The sequence below is a fragment of the Anser anser genome (assembly GCF_964211835.1).
Source record: "Anser anser genome assembly, chromosome: 1".
In the NCBI taxonomy this organism is placed as follows: Eukaryota; Metazoa; Chordata; class Aves; order Anseriformes; family Anatidae; genus Anser; species Anser anser.
Window position 1 is genome coordinate 4,926,739 of NC_139720.1, and position 18,501 is coordinate 4,945,239.

At 39.7% G+C, this 18,501-nt stretch overlaps 1 long non-coding RNA gene across 1 annotated transcript; it reads left to right on the forward strand.

The window, feature by feature from the left end:
* Positions 1–2,027: 2,027 nt before the first annotated feature.
* Positions 2,028–15,218, forward strand: LOC310892566. Its single transcript, XR_014578225.1, has 2 exons — positions 2,028–2,167; positions 13,680–15,218. It is a non-coding gene; the product is annotated as an uncharacterized lncRNA (long non-coding RNA).
* The last annotated feature ends 3,283 nt before the right edge of the window (positions 15,219–18,501 follow it).

The window sequence follows — 18,501 nt, forward strand, 5'->3', positions numbered from 1 at the left end:
TCATCCACTGTTTCACTTCTTGACTTGAATAGAAGCCATCATAAATAATTTATTTGGGGTATTTATGGCAGGATTCAGTTAAAGACTGAATTTTTTGAAGTCTACCTTGTGAAGTATGTGCTTAATCTCTCTTAAGAGGCAATGGAGATGTAGTAAATACATTCTGTGGAGCCTGGAGAGCTGTTTCATAACAATACACAGATTTGACCAGCTGCGTACCTCTAGGCATGCAGATTAGTTGATGTTTATTGCTGTCTAAGCTATCCTAGCAGGTCTTGCCTCACGTCCAGTGGATACTCTAGGAGGATGTAGGTACCATGCCATACCCTCCATGTGGAAATATTTAATACATTGGATCATCTCAGATGGCATTAGATTTCTACGTTTAGTCAACTGAATCACATTGCTGCTCTCCATTTAGTACAGTAGGACTGTATTCACATGCACTTCAATTCAGTTACTCCCAAATGGTGTCTAGTAGTCTTTGAAGTGTCCTACGGCATTTTTTGTTTGCTTGTTTTTTGAGCACATCTCCTGAAGGGCATAGATTTCTCATAGGTTCTGTGTCATTCCTACTGGATGTATGGATGGCTTGGATAGCCTACAACTTCTAAAATGGTAATGGACATCAATGTGTTAGCAATTGAATTAAGCCCTTGAATTAAATTAAATTGAATTGAATTAAACTCCTACACACAGGCAATTAAATTTGGATTTCGGTGTCTGTAGCTGCATCCCATTTCTATTTTCTGGATGACCAAATGGAGGTAAGATGTGTTATACCAAAAATGATCATGGAAAATTCTACCTTCAGAACAGAAAGAACACAACAGCTTCTGGGAGCACTCAGTACGATCAGTAAAGAGTTCTTTCTTTTTATCTCTTCTCCTCAGTATTTCTTCCTCCAAAAGATTTGCTTGATGGCAGGTGTAGAGCTCCTATGCTGAATGAGAAGCACTTGTTCACAAAGCATCCCCTCCAGAATTAGTAATAAATGTCTCATTTCACAAGAAATAGTTTTTACTTTTAGAAACACATAAACCACAGAAGTGTTTTGCTTTATTTATTTATTTATTTATTTTTAAATATAATTTAGGATTTCATAACAGTGGAAAAAAAGATTATTAAATTTGTAAAACAATAAAAAAAACCAAAACAGCTGCTACTTTACTCTCTTACTATAAAGCTGTTACTTTAGCTTTCAGTACAGTAAACGGAAAGTGGCTTTTAATCACTGGTTGGCCATTAGTTTGACAGAGCCTCTTCATCACAAACCACAAGTTACTCTTACACATGGAAGCAATTTTGATTTTTCTTAGGGAGAAAAAAAATATCTCCGCTGTTTCCAAAGATCTTTGACAGTTAGGATGGCTTAGCTCAAAGCTTCTCAGTTAGGGAACATTGACATAGACAGGCACAAATGGATGAAGCTCATTTTGCCTACACTCCAAGCTGGTTGGATGTAGGCCAGCTCTGAACTGGAAGCCAGAAATCATGTTAGGATGGAGCTTTGCCCAAGCTAATAAGATCTGCTGACGGCATATGCTGAAAAGCAAGGAGTATTAGTTTGGGCAATGCATCATTTTCATGTAATTACAAAGCTTCCACCTACTTCAGCTCAACGGGATTCCTGGTCCTGTGTACTCATGTCCAGGTGCCTTCAGATAAACTAAAGATGGCCTCGAAGAAAAAAGGAGCACATTAGAATTAGCCCAAAGCCCACCGAGAACTTGTGCTGACATATTAAATGTTGGGCAAGACCCATGGTCAAGGGGGCTTAGACTGTTCTCTCCTTAAAAAAATATACAGGCTAGGACTTAGGGAAACATCAGTCTAGAGATCCCTATCCAGCAGATTTTACATTTTCAGCTCTTGACTAGAACAAGGCTGCAGCAGGCTAGCTAGTTATCAGGGCAGTCTACCTGTGCATGGCAGGTGCATCACATACAGAGATAATGCTGGCATTTACCATGTGGACATAACAGGTGACAGCTCAATGCTCGTTTGCTCGTCTCCATTGAATGATAACCCAATACAAAGCCCACAAAGACTTTAACAAGCCTAACACTCTTGAAGCATAGATCTGACTGAGAATGCCATGTGGCCTTCTACATGGAAGTGTTTGCTTAAACATGTTCACCTTCATGCTTTGTTCATGCATTACAAGGTAGGATGTGAAATTGTTTCTTTTCTTTTACTTCCCTTTGCACATTTGAAGGCTTCAGCGCTGCAGAAACTGAAGTCCAGCCATGTGAGTAACCCTTCTGAGCTTATCAAATACTCTTACTCTGCCTGCTGTTCAACTTGGCTCACAAGCTGGGTCTTTGCAAGTTTAATGGAAAATGTTTGAAACTGCATATCACTTTTTAATAATGCAGATAATGCAAGGACTGAAGGAAAGCATGAAAGATTGCACACATGAGGTCTTTTTTTCTCTCCAAATATTGATCAAATCAAAATGAGCTTGAAATGAAAATGCCCTTTTGATGGTAATTGTGGTCCTGAGTTCACAGTTAAGTAGCAGGGCATCAACAGGCAATATTAAAGAACATAGTTCTTCCTAAACTGGTGTGAATTGATAGTAAAGCTGGGGATGTCAAATGCATAACACTGATGTGAAACCAGCATGAGTGAGAGTAGAATTGAGCCTCTTGTGAATTATCATTACTCTGAATTTCTCTGATTCCTGGCAGGTTTATGGCAAAGACTTCACAATATTTTAACTCTGCGTTTTCGTATGTGTGTGTTTAACGTCCTGTCTATCTGAATACTGCATAACCACAGTGTGTTCCCCAGGGGCATCCCTCCTACATATACACAAAGTTCTGCTTAATGTTTCACTTGGATTTATTTGAATCTTTTATTATTACAGGACTGTATGAATACTTGCATTAAAAACACTTGTCCAGTAATTTCACCAAAAAATATATATATATATTTTTTCAATATGACTTCATCACACGGAAGCATTGGCACATGGGATCACTGTGTATACAGTTCTTTGCTGCAGAGGTTCTGAAAGGAAAACTGAAGTTTTGTCTACCCACAAGATTTTTAATAGTCTAATTAAACATATATAAAAACAAGTGTTTTTAGGTCCTACATGAACATTTAAAACTTTGAAAGCAGCTTGTATTGGTTAAATTTGTTTGTGAAAAAAGTCTGAAATATCTTTTCTGGATGGCTTTCTGGCTCTATATGGACTGGTTTTCTGAATGGAAATCAAGAGAGCTTCTTAAAAAAAACCCTAGCAAGATCAGAAGGTTTAAAGCATTTCGCAAATAGTGCTCAGCACCTCACAAAATAAAACCTTTTTTTTTTTTTTCCTCCAGCATGGCACAGAAAATATAACTACACTAATTCTCAGGTCACTATGGGTTATCTCAGGAAGATCTATGTGGCTGCTCTGAAGTTCATAATTTTAATTGATCAAATTTAGATCATTTCAGTTACTCTACATAGGTAAGACCTGTATGTATGGAAACCTTCTGCTGGACTTCTTGAATGCTCCTGGGAGATCCTATGATAAATGTTGAGAGTTTCCATCAATATTAACATAACTGTTGACAGGTCAAGACAGGCTACTTTGTATAAGAGGCACTGATTTGGATCCTTGCTCCTGCCATAGGACCTCTTTGCCTACCACAGACAGCACAGGGCTGTATTTTTTCCACCGCTATAAGACCTAGGGACTATACACATCTGCCTGGGTAGCTGGTTGACTGCCTCTGGGGTTTAGGGTCCTGGGGAGGGCAGGAGAGCTGCAAAACAGCCTGGGAATTTGTTAAATGAGTTGGCAAGTTTGAAGGGTTTTACTAGCAATCTGTGTTTCTCTCATGTAATATTTTGTCCTAGTTATTGGTCTTTTTTTTTTTTTTTTAAAAGTCTAGTTTCATAAGAAAAGAAGAATTATTCAATTTCTTCGTTAGTGAGCCAGTCATTTATTAACCCACTAATTTAAATTAAGCTGGGGAAAAGGAGGAGGGAAGGGGAACAACAGCTTGAAGATAAGACTTTCCCACAAAATCTGAGGAGAGAGTGTGCCAAATTAGTGCCCTCACTGAGACATCACCCCAAAGACAAAAGCATCAGCCTAAAGTCTACAATGATATTAGATACTGAAGAACTCACATAAAAAGTAGTAGTAGGAAATCAGGCCAACATGTTTTTTAAATTTTGCTGGCTTAGAAATTGAAATATTCTTAGTCACAAAGAGAGTTCATGAAGGGCAGTGCTTTTGCATCACTTCTAGCACCTGTTTTTGTTCATTACTGTAGAGAAAAACAATGGCTTTGCCACAATCTCTTGCCAACATGAAGTCTTACTTTAAAGTGACCCCCCTCTGCCCAGGTAAAAATTTTAGGTTACACTAAAACCAGATCTCTCTATAATCAACAGACATTAGAGAAGTTTTCTCTAATTGCAGGATTAGAGAAGCTCTTTTTAATTCCAGGCACTTTAGGATGATTTATCCCATTCTGTATGAAATAGTTGAAATACATAGGCTAACTTTTTAGGGGTGCCATTAAGTATACTAAGTATATCCACTAAGTATAAAGAGAACCTGTGCTGCTAGCTCATCTGAAAAAAAAAAAAAAAAAGGAAAAAAAAGAAAAACAGCAAATAAGAGGAAGCACATAGTGGTTAATTCAAGCCCAATGGCTCTTTCTCCCCAGGACACTGTGAAAAACCCTAACAGGAGGTGACCTGGACCATGCACCATCCCCTTCACCTGTGCCACCACGGTAGGTGGGACAGCTAAATCAAGCACCAGTATTCACTGGGCTTTTTTTTTGGGACTGGGCAGAGTCCCAGAGTCCCGGGAACAATCAGCTGTTCTTGTCAAGCCTAGTCACGATAAGATCCCAGGGAGAAGTTTCACTTGGAGGCAGAGGGAACCTGAAGTGCATTTTGCAAAAGCAGTTTTCCGCTCCAAGCTCCAGGTCTCCGCTCAGCCCGTCATTGGATTTCCCAGCTGCTCTACTAAAAATAAATTGATGAAAATGAAAACTTTCTCTTGGCAGGGATTTTGACAAGTGTCTAATGTAGACCTATCCTGATGCAGTCAATGAGTAATAATATCGGCATAGCCAGCTATGGGAGAGGTTTATATTTTTCCTTTTTCTCTTTCCTTAGGAACGGGGAGGGCTGCACTGTAGCACATTATTTACAGTACAACATGATTCAATTGCCAGAGGGGGGAAAAAATCAACCCATTGTTCAAGGACTATACATGGATTGAACATTAAGAAGTAAATTTCCCTGCTTGAAAAACATAACCCCTCCTCTTTCCCTTTGGCACAGCTTCATCTGGAAGCTTTACTTCTGAAACTTGGTTTCAGAAGGGAGATCAAAATCCTTGCTCAGGTCAGATGCAAATGAAGGTCATCTTTGTTGCATCCCAGAGAAAGGATTTTTATGCCTTCTGGAGTAGGACTTTCTATTATATATATAGTTATATATATATATATATATAAAATATATATATAACGGGATTTGTTACAGTTGTAAAGAAAGCTGCAATAGTAATTGAAGCACAACTGAGTTATACCAGCTCAGGATCTTGCATATGTATTTTAAAAGTCCCTTTGACTAATTTTTAAAAGCAACAGGTGTAAACCAAAAAGAACAAGACCAGCTGCAGCTGCAGTGGGGGTAGGAGCATGCTCAACCTCACGCCTGCTATCATGCCCTGTGTCAAGAGCTCTGGGAGCTGCAGCAAGCTGCAGTCCCTACTGACGATTGAGACACACAGTTCAGCAGGCTTGGATAGTCATCCTTAAAAAGCTGTAAAAAAGCTGAAAACAGAAAATTATGAATACAAAAGTAACCTTAAAAGCCTGGAAAATATTTAACAAACCTCTCAATTCTCATCTTGTGAGAACATGCGTCAGCATGCACTGAGGACAGACAAAATGAGATCTCTTCTGTAATTCTGAAACTCCTTTGAAGGATGAGGAAAGTGTCAGAAAACTTTTGTTATAAAGCTTTCAAAATCAAATTATGACTTACCTGTAGTATATTTCATTGTATTAAGTAGTATAAAAGCTGAGTAATTAGTTGGAAGTAAATATTTTTTTCTATCAGTTTATAGAGAGCGAGTGTGCCAAAATGAGTGAAACATAATATGGAAATGAAGAATATACTGCTGAAGTATACGGTGTTGAGCCTGGCTGTGAATCCCAGAGAGTGCTGCTAACGTACCTATCTAGAACTACCCAGGTCCTGCAGTAATAGCTCACTTGGTACAGCATGTCGTACTTACTGAATATTAGCAAAAAAAAGATGTGCAAGTGTCTGCAAGTAGCAAGCATTTATTGTTTACATAGCCACTAATGAACATTTCCAGATTTATTTTTCTTAGAGTGTTCTTTTCTCTAACTGAATTACAAGTGCAAAAACAAGGTTGTGGTCATATCATGTTTAAACAGGCAAAGTTTCAAACATGAAGCCACATCTATTATTTAGCACCATCTTCTAAAAACATTAAAAGATACCCTTTTGAACTTTGTGGTTATTTTTGTCAAAAGGCAAAACTTCTTCAGGTTGTATTCTACTCTGAAAGTTGGGTGTAAGTAACAGTTACACGGCTGTGTGTGTGGCACAGTGTACAGCTTGCTTATCTTACAGCTCAGTGCCAGTGGAAATGGCAATGGCATTCTCTTTCCTTCTCTCCCTTTGCTTCCTTGCTCACATCCCAGGACACCATCAAATAATCTACCCCCTACGCCTACTGAAACTCGCTGGAACCTTTGCTGAGCTACTGCTGATCTGGTACAGGCAGAAAAACACTAAAATTTCTTGACATGTTAATTTTCTGCTAGTTCAGAAAGGGATCTGAGGTGCAGCAGTGGTGGAAGGACCTAGGTAGAAGTGAAAGAGGAGGAAGGGAGGAGGAGTGAGACCACCTCAGATACAGCTCTTAAATTAATTCAGCTGTATCATCCACCTGAATATGATGTGTAGCTACGCAGAGGTTTGACTGACTCAATTTTCTCTGTACTCATGGTAGAAATAAATTAAATAAAAGCTGCACTTAAAATATAGGTTGAGAGGTTATGCTGTTTGCATCTTTAGGCACTTAAAAACTTTTGTCAATCTGGCTGGATTCGATTAACTTTAATTTTAGACTCATGTTCGACCTTAAGAGTAGGAGTGTAGTCTCCCAGAGTCCAATGAATCTGCTAATCTGCTTCCATTTTAATGCATACTTATGTTCTTTGCTCAGAATGGGTAGAGGAAAGGACTTGATGAAAAATTAATAAACACAGATTAGCTGCATACACCAATTCTTTTCTGTGTTGTATCAGCAGCCTTGGCTCACCATCTTCCTATCCATTATCAGATGAAGTTTTCTCTGGACCATGAGATACATGTGAATTCAGAGAGGGAACCTGAAGGTTGTTAAAAGGCCCAAAAGGAGCTTTAGGGACTTAAAAGCATTCTGAATACTTAGTTTTCAAGATATATCCCAAGTAGATATAAAGTTAGCGAAGTCACTCTCCTTACCTGTAAGGGCAAGAGTTCAGCTGATAGAAATTTGAGCTGAAAATTGTGCAAGAGTAGAACAATCAGAGTCAGAAGTCAGTATTATTGTACCATGGCAGATTCCAAATCATGAATATTATTTTTTTACTCTCTTCCACTAGTAAAAAATTAAAAAAATAAATAAATCTACATAGTCAAATTTCTTAAATGATGTTTAGCATAAATGGAATTGACAATGTCTTTTGAATTCATTGATTTGTCTTGTCTATTTTGATGTATAATCTAATTCTGGACTAAAGTAGGAATGTTTTAAATACAGCGACAATATCTGATGCAGGAAATGTTCATCATAACAATATATTTAGATTTTATTGTAATTAATTTTTGGAAAACATTGATGAGATGAAATCACAATTTTCTGAAAGAATAATGTTGATCATTCCAACTGAAACATTTGGCTTGAATTGTCTCTGACTTGCACTTATCTAATTTAGGAGTGGTGCCAGAAAGCCACCTGGGATAAAGTCTCGAAACTCTTAATTGTACCTATTGTTATTGATTGGCTGTTAGTCTTCCAAGAGTGGCAGGAGAAATCTCGATCAAGGAGCAGTTATTTCTTGACTTAATTTCTAAACTGACAGCTTTTTCACCATCCAGTGTCTTTCAAAAGTCTTTCTGCTTGTTTAAATAGATTTTAATGCTCCTCCATCCAGAGCTGTTAATGATAGAAGGAAGAAATGGCTGCACTTTCCAAGAATTTTATCACCTGTTTTTCATGACCATGTGTTTTTTTATTTACTGAATGTCTCATGTGGTCCGTAATAGACACTTGAGTAGGAATACTGTAGGTATATCTGTTTTAGGAAAAGGCACTGGAGAGAGATCCACAAAGTCTGAATTCAATTGTCTATACCCAGACTGACTTCTGGAGTCATGCAGTCGCACCTAGAAAGCTGAAAGAGCAATTGGAGGCTTTGTTAGTTTTGTAAATATGGACAGATGGACTTCTATACTGCCTTCCCCAACTCCACCCCGTGGCAGAAAAGAAATTCTCCTTCTTCCTCTCTTTTATATATATTACTTTTTATTTATTTATTTATTTTTAATTTTTATTTTATTTTTCTTTTTACATCTTTCTCTGCTTACACGTGTCTAGTACAGAGTATTTTAAGCTGTCTAGTCGTTAATCCATACAAGTACTAAAAGTAAGAAAACATTAGAAGGATTTGTTTCCTTTGGCCAACTGTACTAGCACACACAGAATGACCAGTTGTCAAGACTCCAATGTTATCCCTCACTGGCCAAGCCCAGAAGGGAAGATACTGATATTAATTTCATATTAACTTCAATATTACTTTCAATACTAATATATTAATTTCAACTGGCAGAAGCATCTGAGGCATTTGTATTGATTGGGTTTATGTGGAAGGTTTTGGTAGTGGGGGGCGGCAGGGGTGGCCTTTGTGAGAAGAGTCCAGACGCTGCCCCATGTGAGATAAGGGCCACTTCCAGCTGGCTCCAAAGGGACCTGTCCCTGTCCAGAGCAAAGCCAGTGAGTGACACTGGTTGGGCTTCTGTGAGAGCAGATTTAAGAAAGGGAGAAAAAAACTGCTACGCAACAGCAGCTGGGAGAGAGGAGTGAGACCCAGCCCTGCAGCCCCCAAGGTGAGTGCAGCAGGAGGGCAGGAGGTGCTCCAGGCACGCAGCAGCAGTTCCCCTGCGGCCTGTGGAGAGGCCCCTGGTGGAGCAGGCTGTCCCCCTGCACCCATGGGTGCCACACGGAGCAGATCTCCACGCTGCAGCCCGTGGAGGAGCCCCCGGTGGAGCAGGTGGATGTGGCCTGGAGGAGGCTGCGGCCCATGGAGAGCCCCCGCAGGAGCAGGCCCCGGGCCGGAGCTGCAGCCCGTGGAGAGGAGCCCAGGCAGGAGCAGGGGGGCTGGGGGGAGCTGCCGCCCGTGGGGGACCCGTGCTGGAGCAGTTTGCTCCTGGGGGATGGACCCCGTGGTACAGAGCCGTGTGGGAGCAGTTCTTGGAAAGCTGCTGCCTGTGGGCAGCCCCCTCAGGCTCAGTTCAGGAAGGACGGCATCCCGTGGGAGGGGCCCCACGTGGAGCAGGGGCAGAGAGGGTCTGTGGAGGAGTGACAGAGACAAAGGGAGTGACCGAAGCCCCCATTCCCTGTTTCCCTGTGCTGCTCGGGGGGGGGGGGAGGACATAGAAGAGGGTGGATGGGGGAAGGTGTTTCTCATTGGCTTTTAGTTTCTCATTGCTCTAATCTGTTAGTAATAGGCAATAAATTAATTAAATCTCCCTATGCTGAGCCTGTTTTGCCCATGACAATAATTATCTCCCTGTCCTTATCTCAACCCTTGAACCCTTTTCATCATATTTTCTTCCCCTTTCCCCTTGGGGAGGGGGAGTGAGAGAGTGGTTGTGGGAGAGCTCATCTGCCCAGCTGGATAAAAACACCACAGCATTCCAGCTTTTACAATGAGGATCACCTCGATGTAAAGAAAAAAGCCAGATTCCATCCTCTGCAAGACAGAAAACCTAAGTACTTTATTTTGGAGACTTTCTGGGATTGCACGTATCCATCCAGAAACTGACGTGGAGCATACAAAAACCAACCAACTAAACAAAACCAAAACCAACCAACCAACCAAACAAACAAAAAAACAAACCCAAAACAAGACAACAACAACGAAGGTTAATCCAAGTTCCTTCTCAGTGACTATTTTCTGGAGTGATTGATACATAAACCACTTTTACTGAGCACTAAGATTAGCACTTCTGTGAGGCCACTGGTGGGATGGTAGATTTCATGATTTTGCTGTTGTCTGCTCAGAAAGAGATGGACTGAGCAACACCGTTCTGGTGAAACTCTTTTTACCACATTTCGTAGGTATTTCATGACAGATCTGTGACTTCTTGTTTTAAAAAAGAACTCCCTTCAAATGCAATAGAAAAAAGAAAAAGAAAAAAAAAGTAAAACCAAAATTTGATCGAATACCTGTGTCTTGTTACACATCAAATGCTCCCATTTTCTTCTGTCCCTTTTGAATTTTTGAATTCCTTACTACCACCACTAAATAGAAAGTTCAAGGTATTCGCTTTGCCTTCTGCACCCCTTACCCCCTCTCTCCTCAGCAGCAGCCCTTTTTTAATGAAGTTTGTCCAAGGGGTTGAACTCCCAGAACTAGCACATCTGCACCAGCTTCACGAAGACAAGCAGCCATATGGGGGAAAAAGATCCAATGAGACATTCCCTATAAATATGAGCTCAACCTTATAAGATAACAGAGAATTCACATGCTGTAAGAGATATTTAACAAACATCCAAGCCATGCCAAAAGCCTTGATCAGACCCTGTACCTCTCGAGGTGTCAATCAACCAGTAAAGCACAATTTTCATCTTCATCTTCCTCTATTCAGTTGAATAATAGTTGAATAATATTTCATGAAGGAATAGGACCCGGTCTATGCCAATGCCTGAGCCTGGTAAGTCTGGAAAGGAGATGTTAGTATCAGTAGTCATCTCGATCTGACTGGGACAGATTTGGAATGTTGACACCAGGCTCATGCTCAGATAAAAGCTCTCAGGCTGTTTTTCCATAGATTCAAGCAGAAATACTTTGATCAGCTCACAGAATGAAAAGTTTTATATGGAAGCTCAGAATGAAGGAGAACTAAATATTTGGACATTTATTTATTTTTGGGGGGAAAAATCCCTTTGGTCAGTACTGGATATTCCTGCTCACCATGACAGTCAGCTAGGGCTCTCCACATGTGGGTGAGTGAGCCTTACTGAGTGAGGTGTGCCAACTGAACAGCAGACCAGGGTCCTACCTATGGCAGGATATACTGTTGACATTTTAATACCTCTGTGGGATTCAAGTGCCTGACTACATGTTTACACAAAGCTCTTATTTTGTGTACAACTTCACAAAGCCATATGCCACATGAAGTGCATGGGGCGGTACTCCCTTCCCCTTCTCCTGTCAAATAGTGTAGTTTGCACTTCCTCTGGATACGTAAGCCACATGGCCGTGATCCTGGTGAACAAGATCTGAAGGAGCAGCACTGTTGAGTGTCCAGGTATGCCAGGTGTGAAACACCTGGACAGTGTCACATTGCTGTGGAATGGTGATTTTGGGTTGAAAGAAAGAGAGCTGCATCTGCCTAAGGAGGATCAGAAAGAGATGTTAACAGTACAGTACATGGGAGACTTTGGGAAATTACATTTGCAGACAATTAAAGGTCACATTGTTTAGCTAAGTCATAATCCATCACTGTGAACAAGGCATTGATTACTGCTGTGGACTACATTCATTTTTAATTCCATTAGTGGAATAAATGACAGTTTCTGTATTTGCCTCTTCTTTTGATACATAGCAATGAGAATGGTAAATTACCTCAGGATTCAAAGAAACTGAACAGATAAGCTTCTTTCCATGAAAAAAAAAAAATCAAAACCAAACCAACAACAACAACAAACCAAACCAAACCAAAACTTTTCCTAGTCTTAGCTAGCCAGTAAACATTCTGGCAATCTCCTGAAATGACACATTAATGGACTAGACCAGGGTTACGATTATCTGATTATCTGAGGAACATTTACTGAAGTGTAACTGCACAAGCCAAATTGCAGTTTCCCCATCAGTCCTTCTGTGTCTGATTTGGTGGAAAAAACTTTGAGCTGCTGCATTAGGTTTTCTCTGACTTGTATTCTAGGAATAAAAATTGTTCTTAACTCCTTGGATGTTGGGCATGAAATCCAAGCTCCTGGACTGCAGCAAAGGAAGCTTGCGAAAAGCCTTTTGCAGTTCAGTTGTGCTAATGCTGCTATTTGGGAGAGCCTGAAATCATTCAGGTTTATGGAGAGAAACACAATTTGTTGCTTTTCTACATGTTGTTCACTGTTTATTAAACAGTATTCCTGTTCTCCCCTCCAATCTCGAAGTTAATTGAAAAGTTGGGGCAAAAGTGGGAATGAGTCTTTGGTAAAATAATTTGTTAATTTGTATTTACCCCCTGATGTAGGAACAGCAGTTTTAGCTGGCCAAGGTAAATGAAATTAATTCCACGCTAACTGATGTAAAGCTAATTGCTCAGAGATTGATGACGGAGAACTGGACAACTGCTCCATGGAGACACCATGTTTTGTGCTGACCAAAGCTGTCTTATTAGTTCTGCAAGCTTTCCTGTTATCTCCTGCTCTGTATTACAAGCTCCTTGGGTTTTAGGGCAGTGGGAGGCACACTGCTACTTTCAGTTGGGTGTTGCAGTAGTCTGTAAGAAATGAATCACTGAGTATTTAGGTGGTAGCTGCCTAGCAGGATCTGTAGGTGGGTTCAAGTGCTCTCTTGACTCCCAGTAGCAGCTAAATGCCCAAAGGACTTTTTAAAAATCCATTAGTGCCTAGTGGCACATTTAGTTGCCTGAAGACCTCAATAAATCTTTTTGTAAATGAGAAGAAAATGATAATCATAATTGTTAGCATTTGCAAAATGCTCTGTGACCGATAGGTGTATCAACTATTATTAGCCCAAAGGCAGAGCTACTCTTATCACTGCCACCAATATCTAGGCTGGTTTTACTTGGCAGGATTTAAACCTAACGGTTCTTATCATAAAAAGAGAAAGAAAGTGTCATCAGAACTGATTGAACTATATATTGGCTACGTTATGTTGTAATGGCTGTCAAAGATAAACACTGGGGTGGCTTATCTTGCTTCCTAATCGTCTTCAGGTGTAATGTTGTCATTCATTTTGCTAACTCTCTCTTTGTATTTAAACCCAGGGGAGACCACAAACTGAAAAATACGCATTCAGTCTATTTCTGCTTTCTATTGGTCTGTTTGTGGGAATAATCGTTTCAAACTCAGTGACCACAAATGAGCTTATGTTTATACAAAACTTCCTGAGAAAGTACGAAGGGGACCTGCCACCCTTCGCTGATGGGTTAACAAAGTCTCTTGCTGCACACCCTGTATTGGGTCTGCTCTTGCATAAGCCTGAGCTGCCCTTGCTTTTTCCAGATTTCTGCACGTCTGTGGGAGCTTGTCTTGTAGCTTTGCTTTATCTTAATCTCCTTGGGCACCTAAATGAGGTCCTCCCTGTCTCTTCCTTGTGTAGATAAGGAGAGACTCCGCTGGTTGTTACAGAAGGAAGTAATGTCCTCTAATCTGCCAACAGGAAGGGAGGGAGAAGAAGCTATTCCAGCTCTGCTGCATCGGTGGTCACTGGCTCTGAAGAACATGCTGAACCTGAAAAGAGGACAGGAAAATGGCTGGGTTAAAAACAAACAAGGAAGCATCCCCATCTTCTTCTTCTACAGCAAAGATTTTTTTATTTTTTTATTTTTTTTCTCAAAGCATTGCTCCTTCTAGATACTTTCTAACTCCATCCTAAGTGTTTGAAAGCAACTCTCACTAAAGTTTATCCTAACAATAAACCGTGACAGAAGGAAGTAATCTTAGTATTCTCATTTTATAAATGGGGAACTGAGACTCAAAAGGGGGGTGTATTTCATCTAATTTTATGCACTTGAGCGTTTGGTCTAAGCAAGTTGCTTGGGTTCCTTCAGTAGTCAATGGAAGAAGGTAGTCAATTCCAGATAGTAAATATTCCACTTTTTCTTAGACATTTATTTTAGCAGTGGGAGAGTTTCCCTGTGCTTAAAACCCGGCAGAAGGCTAGGCGAGGTAGAACAGCGCTTTGGTTTTCTGACTGTGTGGGTGTCCTCAGCGTTTGCCTAAGATATTCTACTAGGATCAAGGCCCTCACAAAATGCCATTTTAGCTGCTTTGCTTTGAAAACCCAGCTGGTGTCATATTATCCTCCTTGCCTAATAGCCCACTGGTTTGAACAGTCATTTAGGAAGTGAAAGCTCTCAGTTCAGCCCTGAGAGAGCCTCGCTTTATCCCTCCTAGAAACGTGACCTAGATACATTACAGCTCTACTGAGTAGAGATGTGCTACCAAATTAATCACAGACAAATTTGAGAGTGGTGGCAGAGACCTTGGGCGATAGGGATCAATGTGGGTCACTCCTGAATTAGGGTATACAGGAGAGAAGCTGTGTGTCTCCAAGCTGAGTGCTCGCAACTGCTTCCAGAGAGGAATCAGGTACCATGGAGAGAGAAGGCCACTGGAGGCAATTATTAATGGCAGGGTTTATCTCAGCCAGTTCTGCTGCTCTGGAAAGCCTGGATAAGCATTGGGGTTCTTAGAGCTTTCAGACTGCTTGATACAGTGCTCTCCCAGTAGCGTGTGTTTGGGGATTGTTTTTCTTAAAAAGAAACACAACAACACACACACACACAAAACCCCACAAACAAACAAACAAAAAAATCAACAAAACAAAACACCTCAGCCAATTTCCTAGTCAGCTTTGGATTGTTAAATCAACTGTTGGAATTTCATACAGATTGGAAATACGATTTTCAGTCTTCCCTAAATGGAAATTGGCTTCCTCTCTCACTGAGTTTGATTTCTAAGGAACAAGCACACAATTACACAATTTCTGATCCTACAGAGGGAAGGGAAGGGATAACTGAGAAAATGGCAGCCACTTGTGTTAATTTAGCATCTTGGGATGAGGAAAAGAAAAGGAAAGGAAAGGAAAGAGGAAGAAAAGAAAAGAAAAAAGAAAAGAAAAGGAAAGAGGAAGAAAAGAAAAAAGGAAAAGAAAAAAGAAAAGAAAAGAAAAGAAAAGAAGAAAAGAGGAAGAAAAGAGTGGAAAAAAGTGAAGAAAAAAGAAAAATGAAAAGGAATCCTTAGTTATTGAACGGAAGGTCACATAAAAAAAAGAATTGTAACTGGACTGATAACCGTGTCCCTTAAATTAATACTGAATAATTGGAAATGATAATTTGCAAGTGACATTTCCTGCATGGTTAACCATGATATAGGCTTTATTGTTGTATTGTTAAAAATGAATAAGTTGCTGCACAACTGCTAATAGCATTTGTAGCTATTGAAGATAAGGCAACAGTAAGGAGTAATCAAACCACATTCTGTCAAGTATAAAATGACTATGTAAAATGACATCTGTAAATCAAAGCTTAATTAGCCTGATGTAATTTACAATAACTGGCCAGCCCAAGTGTTCCTCAGGTGAGCTGCCCTGATAGAGTAGCTGATGGCACAATCAAATGGACCATTTTAGCTGTAGCTGAGCCATGAGGCTATTGCTTCTCACAACTTTGGTGACTGTCATTTATTCTTACCCTCATTCTGCCCAAACTATTTGGGTTTAAACGGCCTGTGCACATGGTGTGAGACTCATCCTTTGAGTTGGGTGCTGTAGATGTGGAGTGGGCATGGAAGAGAGCCACTGAAAGGATTGGAGAGTTGGGAAAAATGCCTGACAGTGTAAGAAATGAAAAACTCAATTTATTTAGCCTGTCAGAAAGGAGACTGAGAAATGCTTTGATTAAACAGTATAACAGAGAAAATGCAAGATACAAAAGGGCAGTTTAATCTGTCAGAAAGAAGATAACAAAAATCATGGAAATGAAAGTTAGACATGTTCATCTTAGAAATAAAGAACATATCTTTTTAACAATGAGGCTGATTAAGAAACTACAGAAAGGAGCAGTGGAGTTTCCATTTCCTGATGCATGCTTCTTAATTTAAATTGAGTCACCTTCCAGGGAGAAATGGCCTAGTTGAACACAAATTACAGGACTAGATACAGGCCTAACTGGATGAGATAGAACAGGAAGTCAAATCAGATAATTTTTAGTAATAGCCTTAAAATGTAAGTATTAAAAACACGGTCCTGTGGTTACTACTTAAAACAGTACTACAGAGGCTCGTTTAAGTCTTCATCTCATCTCATCTCATCTCATCTCATCTCATCTCATCTCATCTCATCTCATCTCATCAGTCATTGCAACGTAGTTTAGGATAAAAATATATGATTCCAGTAGGTAATTCATGTTTCTCTCCTATTTTACTGCTATACGATTGGAAGTCTTCTTATTATTATTGTCATTAAGGCTTAAGCGTATGTTTAATGTTCACTTTAATACTTTCTTGAACGTGTAGCCTTATTTTTTGAACGTGTAGTGTAAGATAAACTGAATCATTGAAGTGCAGCAGACTAATTCTCAGTGCTTCTGTACCTTATGTGATGATGATCTTAATTCATGCAAACCAAGCAACACTGGGCCTGGCAGGTGTCTGGAAGGGAGACCTCCAATGCAAATGTATATTGTTGAAATTAGCTTCTATTGAAGCTACTCAGGTACCCACTAAAGGTATGTTGCATTTAAAAACAGAGATAGAGAGAAAGCTAACAAAAAGATAGGAAGACAGTAACATAATAGGTGGAACCAATATAGGAAGTAAGAGTGAAATGAATGAAAGCATGCAAGTAAACATGTGAGGTATGAATCAGATTTCAAATAAACATATAATATAGGTGCATCTATCCAAAAATGCCTCAGTCCTTCTGATTTTTCCATCTTCTAAATATTGCAGAAATTATTTTGTCTGTATATATTGAATTCAAACTTTGAAAATGACTTCTGCTGAACCATATATGGTTCAAAAAAAATCCCTGAATTTTTCCAGAATTATCCAGAAATGTTTCCATCCTTTACCGTTAGCCACATGCTATGTAACCAGGCTGAGGCAGGAAAGATACATTTGAAATAGCTCTATGATCATGATTGTATTATCAGTATGCAAATAGTCTGGGGAGCTACTTGTTACCAAATATTGCTGAGCTGAAGGTCTAACAAGATTATAAAATAAATAGCCTGTCATAAACAAAGCAAAAGGAGGCTTTGTGGATTTAGTTTCCGAGGCCTATTCTCTAACGTGTTATGAAGCGCAAATTTTGATCAAATCTTTGCCATTTGTGCCTTTATGAAGTTTTTCTTCTCTGCTGGCTTTCTGGCATCATTTATTTACTAGTGACTCTTCTACTTCCAGGCTCCTCTTACAATTAAACTTTTCCAAACTTAGTATCTTTGTATCTCTTCTTCTCTGTCTCTTCTGCCTGAAATTCGCCTACAGACTCAGAAGTTCTCACTGTGGAATGGATAGAGAGACGCTAAGGCACAGACAGTGTCATCTCATGTACTTCTACCCCTAAGGAAACCAGACTAAAAAAGGGTTGGCTATTTATACAGATAGCAGGGATGCAAGGATAAAAATACAAACCATAATTAAAGACAATAAAACTATTGGAAAGCATATTAAACCTTGTACTTCAGAGCTTAAGCTAAATTCTAGCTGCTAGAAAGGATTATAGCTCTATATTACAGCAAATAATTGATTTTCTGGGTCACTTCACATTCACTACCAAAAAAAAAAAAAGCATTTTATTTTTCTCTTTTTTTTTTTTTTTGTCTGACCGGAATGATTTGACAAAAGTAAATGGAGTTTCCCAATATCATTTGGTGAGCCTAAACTTGTTCCTCTGCATAGTAAACAAACAAACAAACAAACAAACAAAAAAACCCAAAAAAACCACATAGAATTATTTCTTCCGTCTTTCACCAAAAGACGAAGTTTGTGTGGGGAAGCAAGGTGGGACTCAAAGAATATTTCACTGATGGCTGCTTTGAAGCTTTTCATTTCTTCTTCATTTTCTGGTTGGGATTTGGATGGAGAGGGACACTGGGCTTGATGAATTGGGGTCTGGCCCAGGTTGACAATGTCCATGGACCATGTATAGGAGACCACGCTCCGGAGCCCTTCCTTATCAATAATAAATAACAGCTTGTTTGATTGAGGTGTGACTGTTTTTCTCCACTGATCGTAGGAGGAATGAATGTCTGACAGCTGGTGGAGGTGGTCTAAATTGCTCTTCAGTCTCTTGACCTTACACTCAAGAGGCAAGATATTTAAATGAGGTCCTTGTAGTGGGCAGTGTGAACACAACATTATGCATCTACAAGCTGAGGTAAATTGCTCTAGAGTTATGCTTGCTGGAGGGAAAATTTCTGCTGCAGATGTGACAACTCTTTGGCAGTCCAGCAGAACATCCCTTCTGTGATTTC